Source organism: Anolis carolinensis, chromosome 2 (genome assembly GCF_035594765.1).
Source record: "Anolis carolinensis isolate JA03-04 chromosome 2, rAnoCar3.1.pri, whole genome shotgun sequence".
Classification (NCBI taxonomy): Eukaryota; Metazoa; Chordata; class Lepidosauria; order Squamata; family Dactyloidae; genus Anolis; species Anolis carolinensis.
In genome coordinates this window covers 167,759,555-167,772,437 of record NC_085842.1, presented here as the reverse complement: position 1 = coordinate 167,772,437, position 12,883 = coordinate 167,759,555, and the positions used below count along the sequence as shown (strand labels likewise).

At 39.0% G+C, this 12,883-nt stretch overlaps 1 protein-coding gene across 1 annotated transcript in view; it reads right to left on the bottom strand.

Moving 5' to 3' along the window:
• Window positions 1–12,309, bottom strand: part of pbx4 (PBX homeobox 4) — a 58,978-nt gene extending 46,669 nt beyond the window's left edge. The window contains exon 1 of the mRNA XM_062971040.1: window positions 12,291–12,309. The gene's annotated coding sequence lies outside the window, so the exon portion shown is untranslated. The remainder of the gene's footprint in view (window positions 1–12,290) is intronic.
• Window positions 12,310–12,883: the final 574 nt, after the last annotated feature.

Sequence of the window (12,883 nt, the reverse complement as noted above, 5' to 3'; positions counted from 1 at the left end):
GACCCTCTTTCGTGACCATCACTATCCATGTGTGTGGCAGAGTTGTTCAGAATTTTTGCTTGACTTCTTTAAGTTTGGAACTCAGTTTTCATGCTTCTGTTGATTTCTCTCTTTACCTCAAATTTCAAATGATTTTGCTCAAGTTAAAACCTGCTGCTTCATCATAAATCACCCATTTATTTTTCGGTTGTTTCATTATTTTCTAGTGCTCAGCCCTCCCTTTCTCGCTGCCACCTTTTAGGATGTACAGTTCACTGTGTTCTGTCTCAGTCTCTCTGGCCCTGTCAGTTTGAAAGAGAAAGGGCAAAGTCCTTGTCCCTAGAGAAGGGAAGAACTAAAGATGTCCCTTTTGCAAACCTTATTTTTAAAAAAGAAAAGGGGAAAAGGAGCCAAATCCTGGAAATAAGTCAATTCTACATTTGAAGCAGAGTCAGCTTAAACCATTATGCTGCCTGAGATAAAGATCAGCGTGATGATATTTCTCCCACTCAATTTTCAGAAGCTGATGATGAAATAGCATCCTCCACAACAACCAGTGTGGCTCAAGATAAAAGATGCATTTAGAATGAATATAGTGAACATACCTGCTTAAAAACATAATTGTCCAGGTGTCACAACTACAGAAACAAAACAATGAAATAAAACTATCCTCTAAGCCATCAGCAGGAGTAATTGTAGTTAAATTATGATACTCATTATGCCACTATTCATTAGATATTCTGATGAATGTTTTTTGATCCAGTGTACCTAGAAGACCTATCCTTAAACTACTGGCTATCACTGACTTGTTGGTAAATCATAAAACTTACCTATGAACAACTGGATCATAAAAACACAAATGTGTCCTCCAACATATGCAGAATGGTTCTGGAAATTTTTCCTGCAGGCTGCTATTGCAGGTAGGAGCCCCCAGTGGTGCAGTGGTGAAACCCTTATGCCGACAGGACTGATGACTTGAAGGTTGGATTGTTAACCTGAAGGTTGCCGGTTCGAATCCAACTCGGGGAAAGTGCAGATGTGCTCCCTCTATCAGCTACAGCTCCATGTGGGGACATGAGACAAACCTCCCACAAGAATGGTAAAAACATCAAAAAAAAACATCCGGGCATCCCCTGAGCAACATCCTTGCAAATGGCCAATTGTCTCACACCAGAAGCGACTTGCAGTTTCTCAAGTCACTCTTGATACGGAAAAAAAAATATTACAGGTACCATCAGTGGCATCTAAACATGAGCATGTGCATGAGTCAGGATGTCTAGAGAGCTGTCAACTCATAAATTTGGCTAGCTCAGTTGCACTATTCTTAGTCTGTCTCTGGTTTTACCAAATCGTACTATCTTCACATGCTGTTCAACTCCATTATGAAAAGCAGCTAGCTAGATTCCCTAAACAGTAAATTCTGAGCTTTAGTGTTTCTATTGAAAATCTTTGATCGTATATCATCAACCTCTGCATCATACTTGATGGGGAAACTTGCGATAAAGTCTTTCTGAACCACAGTTTTAATATTTGTAATATACGAAATGTATTATCTTGACTAATTTAAACCTCAGCCACTACAATGACTCATTCAATCAGTAGACTAAGTAAAATACTACAGAACACAATTGCAAGCTGACCCCAACTGGGACTTCTATTGTGGCATGGTTAGCTGGGAAATAGACTACACAAAAAGAAATCCGTCTTGATAATTCCACTAAGCTACCCTACATTTCTCTGCCATTCTGAATGTACTTGTTGTTTCCCGTTCATGGCAGTGGATTACTGATCATGTCCCCAGCTGCAGAAAGGTTTAGGATTTTAACAGTGTGACTAGCAAGGGAATAACAACATGGTGTGTGGCACAGTAAAACTCAACTGTATGAAAATGATGGAAATAGTCTATGTATCTTATGCATAGTGGCAGAGGATGAAAGTGTGAGGGGAGTGAATCAAAGTGTGGGATCCCAGAATATAGTCTGACATAAAACTTATAATATATATATATATATATATATATATATATATATATATATGCTTGTTTGTTTATTCGTTTAATTTATAGGACACTTCTGTTAATCTCATCATGACTATTGCCACCTGACAGGAGCAGCAGTAGTTGAGGAAAGCTATGTATGTAATTTCGTACAAAATGTGAGACTATAGCGACGGCATTATACTGCAGAGCAATTTGTCATTGGCTGAGGATAGGAGAGTAATAACAAATAGACAAGGGGCATCAAATCATCCAGAATGTGACACATACCTATCAAGCATCTTACATTATGAGGCGCATTTCGCATTTCTTTTCATTTTTTAAAATATATCCTGTCTTTCCTCATGTTTGTACAAAGTCCTGTCATTTAATTTTTGCTTCGACTGACTCAGCCTATGCATATGTGTAAGACAGAGATAACTTTGCAAAATCCAGGTTCCCATGACTGATGGCCATGGTGCATAATCCTGCAGCCCATGAATTGCATTGCCTCATTGAAATATCTTGCCTTTTTTAGGGCTTAGTCTTTGGATATATGGATTTAATCACCCACAGTCCAATATTAATATATTAGTGGCTTTAAAGTACCACAACAGAAGGCAGTATATTGTATGTTCTAAGATTTGACATCGATTTAATAAAAAGATTGCTCATCTCTATCAGTTTCATCAAACTTTGCTCAAAATCTGAGGACCTCAAAACTTCAATATATACTGCATTATAAAAAAGATTTTGCCTCTCTACTAGTAGGTTGTGCACCTCTATGAGAAGAGGTTTGCTGCCTGTGGCAATATATCATATCAAACAACATAAACTGAAGCAGAGATATCCAAATCTGAAAAACATTTCTGTTATGCTCAGTAACCTATATATAAAATATCTATTTAATTCCCCCAAAATGTGTTGTCTTATTAAAATGTTTGTAACAGTTTATATTTTCTGTTTCAAGGCATATTTATTTATTCATTTGCAGTATTTATACCCCGCCCTTCTCACCCTGAAGGGGACTCAGAGTGGCTTTACAGAACACACATATGGCAAACATTCAATGCTGACTATACAGTTCACAAGGTCAGACTACACAGAAGAGGTAAAGGCAGTTTTCCCATCTTATTTTCGGCATTTTGGAGGTTGTGCTCGACTCCAGACATTGGGGGGGGGGGGTTGCTGTCACTCCATCTTCCATGCCAAGGAGCTTCTTCCCTGATGGATATCCTTAAGGGAGGCCTTTTTAACCTCCCCCCTAAAAGCGGTACCTATTTATCTACTCGTATTTCTGCTTTCAACCTGCTAGGTGAGCTGCGGCTAACGGTGGGTGCTCATCCCCAACCTGGGCTCGAACTGCTGACCTTTTGATCAACAGGATCTTTCTGCAGCACAGCCTAAATGGCTGTGCTAAAGCCCAGCTCCAAGCCTGGCATATGTATTTGGAGCACCAAGATGATTTATTGGATTAAGTTAGAGGGTTGTACATACTGGGATTTTCAATAGACATCTATCATTTGAAACATGCAATGTTAACATTGCATTTATATTTCCATTCATTGTGTCTTTCCTAAATTTGGATTAATTGCATGAGGCATGCCCTCCACTACCTAGCTGTTTTGTTATTTTCCTTCATTATATTTTAAGTGATTGATACACAAGGTATATTATTGGGTAAAACATCAGCTAGTCTTATACCCCCGCTGATTATGCTGGACTACAATTACCATCAGTACTTACCATCTCAGATTTTATTTAGTACTGGTTGAATATTCCTTATCCGATATCCTTGAGACCAAAAATGTTTTGTGTTTTAGATTTTTTTTATAAATATAATGGCATCTCTTGAAAGGGGAACCCAGGAACAAACACGAAATCCATTTATGTCTTACCTATATCTTATACACATGGCTTGAAGGTTATTTTGAGCTTGAAACAAAATTTGTATACATTTAAGCTATGGACAATCTAGGATTTTGGAGTATTTTTTATTTTGGAATTCTGAATGAAGGTGGTTAAACTATCTGTTCATAATCTGATTTAGCAAGAATTTAGACACTGTGAAACATGTCGGAAATACACGACCTTCCATACTAGCAAGTTAATACTTGTATCTGAGCAGCTTCCTACATGCTGCACTAGAGAACCCTTTTGAAATAAAAGATTGAGAGAAGGTAAATTCCAACTCATATGTCAGAAGGTTCATTGTCTGTAATTGCTTGCATGCATAACAATTGTCAAAAAATAAATTGGGTAATGTATTTATTAAATTCAGAATTTAGAATTGCAGATTTGGCTGACATGGTATCTGATCTACAGGAGGGCAAGAAAAGTGGTTGTTTGGTTGGTGTATTTATGCATATATGTATATGTGTGAGTGTATATATTAAGGCTCTGTTTCCTGGAAATGAGCCCTACTCGACTCTGGAGGACTAACATTTTTGAGTTCTCAGGACTGTGGTGTTTTTAAAAAAGCATTCTGCTGTATACTTTTTTTTTGTTTTCAGTTTTAGCATTTAGCCCTGCCATTTGAAAATAAGGTGCCAGCACTGCAAGCCTATACTGATTTACATAGAAGCAAGTTCTGTTACATTCAATAATATTAACTTCAAGTAAGCATGTGCATGATTGCATCCTAATTCGGACACAGTGAAAAAAACATTCCGAAAATAGATCACAAAGTGCTTCCTACACATACAGACATTTTACATATCCTACCATTGTGAACAGCTGAATGACAGTATGATTTTATTTTCCTCCTAATTTATAAATATACAGAAAAGGATCACATTTGTTTTCTATCCCTTCATATTAATTCTGGTCCCAGTTATAATACTGAACACAGAAAACCTAACTACTACATACATGAAGGGTTGATTGATTGAGAACATTACTTGTGGTTATTGTTTTCCCTGTAGATTTGAAGCTTGAGTCAGTTCAATCAATAAATGCACCAATATTAATAGGGAGGCAAAGCACTCTGCCTGGAAACCCAACGTTATCCTCTGCAAGGAAGCCTGGGGAGTGCTGGGAACTCGCTCAGCAACTGCATCTGCTGATTCCTTGAAATTTTCAACAGATGAATATTCACAGACCTTTAGCTCAAGATGATAAAGGCCACAGTTGCAGTCCTGCACTCAGCTAGGCTACTCACATCTCCCTGAAGTCAATGGAAATTAAACACATACTGCTGCAGGGTCACAGCCCATATATTCTTCATATGAGACCAAGAACACTACAGCCATTCAGCAATGTTTATACAAAATTGTAGGCATATTCCACCAAAATAATACATTTTAAATGTCTTTATTTTAAACATTGTTCCTTTATGTGTGCCATCAGATAGTTTTCAAGTTCTAACAATCTTAAGTGACCTTGTCATAGGTTTTCTTGGAAAGATTTGTTGCATTGCCTTCCTTCGAGACTGAGCTGCATCTACACTATAATACAATTTGACACCACTTTAACTGCCTCGGCTCAAAGCTATGAAATCCTGGGAGTTGTAGTTTTACAGGGTTATTATCCACCTCTACTCAAGAGTGAAAAAGCTTCATCAAACTACAACTCCCAGGTGTCATACTGCATTAATGCTACAGTGTAGGTGCATCCTGAGAGAGAGAGGGACTTGCCCAAAGTCACCCAGTGGGTTTCCATGACCAAGCTAGGATTCGAACACTGGTTTCTAGAGTCATAATCCAACACTCAAAACGTTATACCACACTGGTTCACTAATCATGTTCAAATCGCTAAATGTACTGTGTTTAAAACCCTTTATTTTAAAGGGGTTGTCCTTGTATAAGACATTCACTGCAGCCTCATGCGGAAAAATTCACATCCCTTCTATGTTTTATCTACAGCTCCAAAGGACTCAGTATCAAAAAAAACCCTAAGATCCATACATCGAAACATTATTTTGCCCTCTCTCTCAACCATATTTTGTTCTATTTGATGTAGTTTCTGTAGAAACATTAATTGTCGTTCTTTGTTATGTCTAGCTAGGGTTTTTTTAAAAAAAATAATATTCGTACAGATATGTTGTAATTTTGTTAGTGTTCCCAGAGAAGGCAGAGCAGGTTTGATGTAAATCAAAGTGAAAGGTAAGTCCAAGCATATAATTCTAGCCAAGCCTGAAAATGAAGGCTGGCTCTACACTTGTTCTACTGAACTGTTTCCACTTCAGACTGAACAATGGAAGAAATCCAAGATTTTGAATGATGACTTAATGACTCTATCTACTATCAATCTATTATCAGCAGTCAAAATTTATCTCCCTCCTAGCAGTCAGACGATTAGCACATTATCTGGTTTTCCTCATTTTGTGAATATGTAGAAGAAATGTGTTATGTCTCTGTGGGAGTGACTGTGGAAATAGAATCAAACACGTGGCACACAAAGGAGAAAACATATTTCCAAATTGGCTTAGGCTTGTTACAGACCATTCTACCATTTCAGGGGAGTGGCGGCATATAAGTTTGATAAATAAATAAATAAATATGTTCATCAAGTGGTAGTCATGTTATAGTTAAATCAACACAATCTTGTTGCATCATGAAGATTTTAGTTTTTCTTTGTATCTATATATATAAAAGAGTGATGGAATCAGGGCACTGGACAAAACAACAAAACTACAGGCCCCCCAACCTCGAAATTTGACAACACAACCCATCATCCACGGCTCTAGGTTGATACAACAAAAAGAAAAGAAAAATAAAGTCCTAATTAGAGGGAGAGCAATAATTGTTTTTATCCAATTGCTGCCAGTTAGAGGGCTAAGCTCCGCACATAGACCCCCTTTATCGTCACCACTTTCATAGTACTCAAACAACCAAATGCATACTAAACATAAAGACAACCATAAAACACACATTCAATACCACCACTACCTCAACAATTTCTCACCAACACCACCAGACAATACCACAGCAACGCGTGGCCGGGCACAGCTAGTTACTCTATAGACGCATGTATACATCCAGAAATGCAGGAACATGAGAGAAGCATCAAAACATCCAAGTGTCCCCTGGGCAATGTCCTTGCAGACGGCCAATTCTCTCACACCAGAAGTGATTTTCAGTTTCTCAAGTCACTCCTGATACGAAAAAAGTGGAAAGATGAAATCTTAGTTCATCCTGTGAAAATCAAAAAGATGCATCAATTCCTCTATACACTCCACCGCAGTACTGCTTCTGGCTTTTTAAAATACCTGGGTTGGAAAATAGCAATGGCAGCCAGGGAGGCTCACACTTCCCCCCCTGTCCAGAATAACCCTCGATATATCCATGGGTCATATAATAATTCATAATTTTGGCCCCAAAACCTGCCCTCGACTTATACATGAAGTTGACTTATACATGAGTCTTTTTGAATAGAGACATGGATTTTGTTAAGTACTGTTCAGCATGTGTACATACAGTGATACTTTGAGTTAAGAGTTTAATGCAGTCCATGTCTGAGCTCTAACTCAAATTGCTCTTATCTCAAAGCAAATTTCCCATTGAAGTGCTATTAATCTGTTTCCCCCCCTATTTTTGTTACATGTTTTAAAATATGAAAATGTACTTTATAAATAACAAACTATGTTATTTAAAAGGTATATTCTCATGGAACAATAACATATACACATGGAACAATAACAAAAGAAAGATCCAACTTTAAAATGGTAAAAACACAAGAGTCGTGGCAGGGAAGCACATTTGATGCAACAAAATGTGTGTTGGCCAGTGTAACAGAAAGGTAAAACCTGCCACATTCACATGGAAGAATAACAAAAGAAAGATCAACTTTAAAATGGTAGAAGCATGAAGTTGTAGCAAGGAAGCACAAAGTGAAGAGGTAGAAGCATCATTTTCTTCATACTGTACTCATACCAGCCTCCCTCCCTCTCTCTCTTCATGAAGCCATACATACCAGGAATAAAAACCACAAAAAAACACCTTACTTAATGTTTCTCAAAGCGGACAAGAGCAAACAGCAATCTCTCAAAGCAGACAAGAGCATGAGGCACGAGGCACGGAGGCTGCTCCCCTAGACCTGCTCTTAGCACTAGCACTCCCTGGAGCTCAGTGAGGGGAAGGAAGAAAGCGATCCCCCTCTCTGAGTCTCATGGGTGCCTTTGTTTACATCAGCAAAGGCATCCAGGAATAACCAGGAGCTTTTTGGAACTCTATGGCTGTCTCTACTGCAACAGCAAAACAACCAGGTAATCACTACTCCATTTTCCCTGCGCCACATATCACAGGGAAAGTGGGATGGCAGCACTAGCCCATGTAAACAGCAGTGCTGATTCTGAATCGGAACCAGCCCTGCTGTTCACCTACCTATGTAAGGAGCATTCCCTATCTTTCCTTAATGACTGACACAACTACATTAAGCTGCTATATTCCCCACATTAGGATCGAGTTTCCTCTGTATGTCATGTAAAACCACTGAGCCAATTCTCGACTGCTTCAGCATGTAGTGCTCTGAGATCAAGTGATGTCTAGGCTGAAACATTTTAGTAGATTATACTGGACCATTGTGTCAGTTGCATTGTTGTTTTCCTCACCCCAACAGTTAAAGATGAAAACAAGCAAAGGTTATCTTATTGAATCTCATCCTGCTTTGTTGTTTACACAATCTCCATCTGTTTCTGCAGTTTTGAAGGAGGTCATAGGTTCAGAGGTCGATGGCATAGTAAGGAATGCTCCCACAGTACGCAATCCTCCACCCGGATAAATCCAGGGCTCTTTTTGATGGCTGAGTCCTAAACTATCCTATTTCAAACTCCTCACTTGCCACTCCCCATAGCATTAATTGGTTTCAGGGCAGGACAAGTTTCTTTACTGGATTAGTTTTCTTGTCAGGACTATGGAATATCTATTTGTTACAGACAGACAAATTAAACGAGGCAAGAGACAAGCAATGCTAGACAAAATGTATCAACCTGTTTCTTACCAAAGCCTCCAACAATGCAAGTCCACTTTCATTTTCTTCTTCTCAGAATAAGTTACCGGTAAAAATAGTGGGTTACTGTCAGTTTTCCAGGCTGTATGGCAATGTTCCAGAAGCATTCTCTCCTGATGTTTTGCCCACATTTATGGCAGGCATGCTCAGAGGTTGTGAGGTCTGTTGGAAACTAGGCAAGTGGGGTTTACATATCTGTGGAAGGTCCAGGGTGGGAGAAAGAACTCTTTTCTGCATGAGACAAGTGTGAATGGTGCAATTGGCCACCTTGATTGGCATTTAATGGCCTTGCAGCTTCAAAGTCTGGCTGCTTCTGTCCTAGGTGAGAAGTCTGCCTAGGGACCGCCAAACACAGCATTGCCCAAATACGAGTCAAGGAATGTGAAAGGCACTGCAGACTAATTAAACCAGAGAAGTCAGCCATAGCACAGCACTTGATGAAGCAACCTGGACACAGCATATTATTTGAGAACACAGAAATGCCAGACCACCATGTCAGACTACACAGAGAAGCCATTGAAATCCACAAGCCTATGGACAATTTCAGCAAAAAGGAGGAAACCATGAAAATGAACAAAATCTGGCTACCAGTATTTTAAAAAACAGTAAATAAAGAGCAACACTCAGAAAACAGGGGAATTCCAGACAAGAAACTATCAGGGCCAAACAAAGGATTCCCTCAGTCAGGAAGCAGCCAGGCTTTGAAGCTACAAGGCCATTAAATGCTAATCAAGCTGGCCAATTGCAACATTCACACTTGCTTCAAACAGAGAAGAGTTCTTTCTCCCACCCTGAACTTTCCACAGATATCCAAACCCAATTTGCCTGGTCTCCAGCAGACCTCACAACCTCTGAGGATGACTGCCATCGATGCAGGCGAAAAGTCAGGAGAGAATGCTTCTGGAACATGGCCATTTTGCTTGGAAAACTCACAGCAACCCAGTCATTCTGGCCATTAAAGCCTTTGACAACACAAGTTAAATATACTTTCTTTTTCTTCTTCTGCCATAAACACATTCAAAAAGAGCAAAGATCACAGCTTAATTATAATGTCTCTTCTTGGCTTTAAAGCTCGTCATCAGCAGACATTAAAGGATGGAACAAACTTACATTTTAATGTATACACAGATGATACTCTCTGGTCCCTGTAACCCACAAATAGTGCCAGCAGAGCATTAGAAAAAGATGCTTTTTGATAGTTTCTAATTTCTAGCATGTTGTCAAGTATACGTTACTATATCACTGAAACGTGCGCTTTAAATTTTTCCTAATCTTTGCTGGTGTCAGAAAAACGAATCCCCGATTAACCTAAACAAGTAATGGCAAAACTTTTAGAGATGGAGTGCCCAAACCGGTGTGTGTGTTGGGATGGTGAGTGGGGGGTGAACGACGGCGCACGTGCCAAGGGAGAGAGTGCTGCTTGCCATAGGTTCGCCACCACTGCCCTAAATTTACAGTGAAACCCTCTTGCTAGTAACAGTGTGCTAGTTCTTCTTTAGTCTCTATCCCTTGCTTTCTGTAGAAGTAACAGGTATCAGCTTAAAATTAAACAAGTTCAACAATTAATTCTATGCTCCAATTTGCCCTATATACTCATGTATAAGTCAAGAATTTTCAGTCAAAAATCAGCCCCCCAAAACTGGGTCAACTTATCCATAGGTCAGTATGGCTATTGTACTCTAACTCTTATCCAAAAAGGAACCAGAATGGTGAAAGGCAAGAGCTTAGTCCAGGGGTCCTTAAACTTTTTAAATGGAGGGCCGATTCACAGTCCCGAAGACTGTTAGGGGGCCGGACTATGATGAACTAGTCCAAAATTAAGATGGTTGTAGTTGTGTGCCTTCAAGTTATTTCAGACTTAGGTCAACCCTAAGTCTAAAGTTTAGGACAGAGGCCAGGTCAATGACCTTGGAGGGCCGCATCCGACCCATGGTCCTTAGTTTAGGGACCCCGGATCTAGACGATCTCAAAGACCATAGGTAAACAAAGAGACCTCCAAAGACCATCTAGATCAGGGGTCCTCAAACTTTTAAAGCCGAGGGCCAGTTCACAATCCTTCAGACTGTGGAGGGGCCGAATTATCATTTGAAAAAAAAACCCGTTGCAAAACAACAACGATGAAAGAACAATACAATATTTAAAAATGAAAACAATTGTAACCAACATAAAGCTATCAGGATTTCAATGGGAAGTGTGGACCTGCTTCTGGCCAATGAGATAGTCAAGTTAAATAGGATTGTTGTTGTTGTGTGCCTTCAAGTCATTTCAGACTTTGGGCAAGCCTAAGTCTAAAATTATTTATTTATTCATTTACTACAATTATTTATTACATTTATATCCCGCCCTTCTCACCCCGAAGGGGACTTAGAGCAGTGTATGTATATCTATATATATAAAAGAGTGATGGCATCACGGCGACCCACAAAACAACAAAACTACAGGCCCTCCAACCTCGAAATTTGACAACACAACCCATCATCCATGCCTCTAGGTTGATACAACAAAAAGAAAAGAAAAATAAAGTCCTAATTAGAGAGAGAGGAATAATTGCTTTTATCCAATTGCTGCCAGTTAGAAGGCTAAGTTCCTCCAACTTGGTCTCCTAGCAACCCAATAAAAAATAATAAAAACACTAAAAAATTAATACAATAAAATACTAAAATAACAGAAAATAACTAAAAATAATACAAGAAAATAATAAAATATAATAAATAAAAATATAACTTACAATAAAATTAATTAAAAATGCCAATAAAGTCAAATAAAAATTACACAACAATTTTTAACCAATACCACCACCACTTTGCCACAGCAACGCGTGGCCGGGCACAGCTAGTACAATATATTATATTATTAGCATAGCACAATATTAGCATTATATATTACTATATTGAACTATACCACTATACTGTAATATTATATGTAATATATAACATATAATTAATATTATTATATGGTATTATTGTTAGTATTATTATATTGTATAACATTATAATATTATTATCAATATTATACAATATGTATATACAATATATTATATTATTAAAATTATATAAAATATTATATTATAAAACTGAGGGCGGGGGCCAGGTAAATGACCTTGGAGGGCTGCATCCGGTCCCCGGGCCTTAGTTTGGGGACCCCTGGCTTAGTCCATCACAGTAGAACCAAAACGAAGCACCTACTCCCTCTACTTTCTCCTCTGTGACACCACCTTTGGCTGTTTTGAATGCTGTTTTTATCTGTTTTACTCTGTTTTATTGTTTTTGAGCTTCGCCCTATGTTAGCCACCCCAAGTCCCTATGGGGAGATGGAGGCGGGGTAGAAAATAAGTTGTTATTATTATTATTAATGTCTGAATGAGGAAATGGCCAGGGGTGGCTGGTACCTTTAGGTGGCATTAGTGCTTTTCTTGCTCCATAGAGGGATAGCTTGAGGGTTAGACTAAAATTCTGTAAGTCAAAAATACCCATTCAGCCATGGAAATCCACTGGTGATCTTTGGCAAGTCACACTCTCCCAGGGATCACAAAATTCAAGGTCAGTCCAAAGTGGCAGTGCTCTCCTTTCCTTTCCCTAGCTCATGTGAACATGTTTGTTGATGTCACAAAGGCACCCAGCAGTAGCCATGAGCTCTCCAAAGTTCTGTGGGCAACAAAGTTCTGCCAGAGCAACAAATGCCAGCAAAGGTAAGTTCAATCTTCTATTCCCTGTGCTAGATATTGTAGGGGAAAGGGGATGGCACTGGCCCATGTGGAGGGTAAATCGGTTCAAATTAGAACCAGTTCAGCTGTCCATACTGACCATGTAGTGTGGGGCTACTCTGGACTTTCAGTGAATTTCTGGAGCACTCCCTAACCTGCTAAAACAAAGTTAAGTAGTCTTAACCTGGAAATCCCCGGATGCCATATGGATGTCCAGGAGCAACTTCTGGCCCAATTTGGGGTTTCCAGCCAATGTAAACAAGCTCCTAACTTTAGAA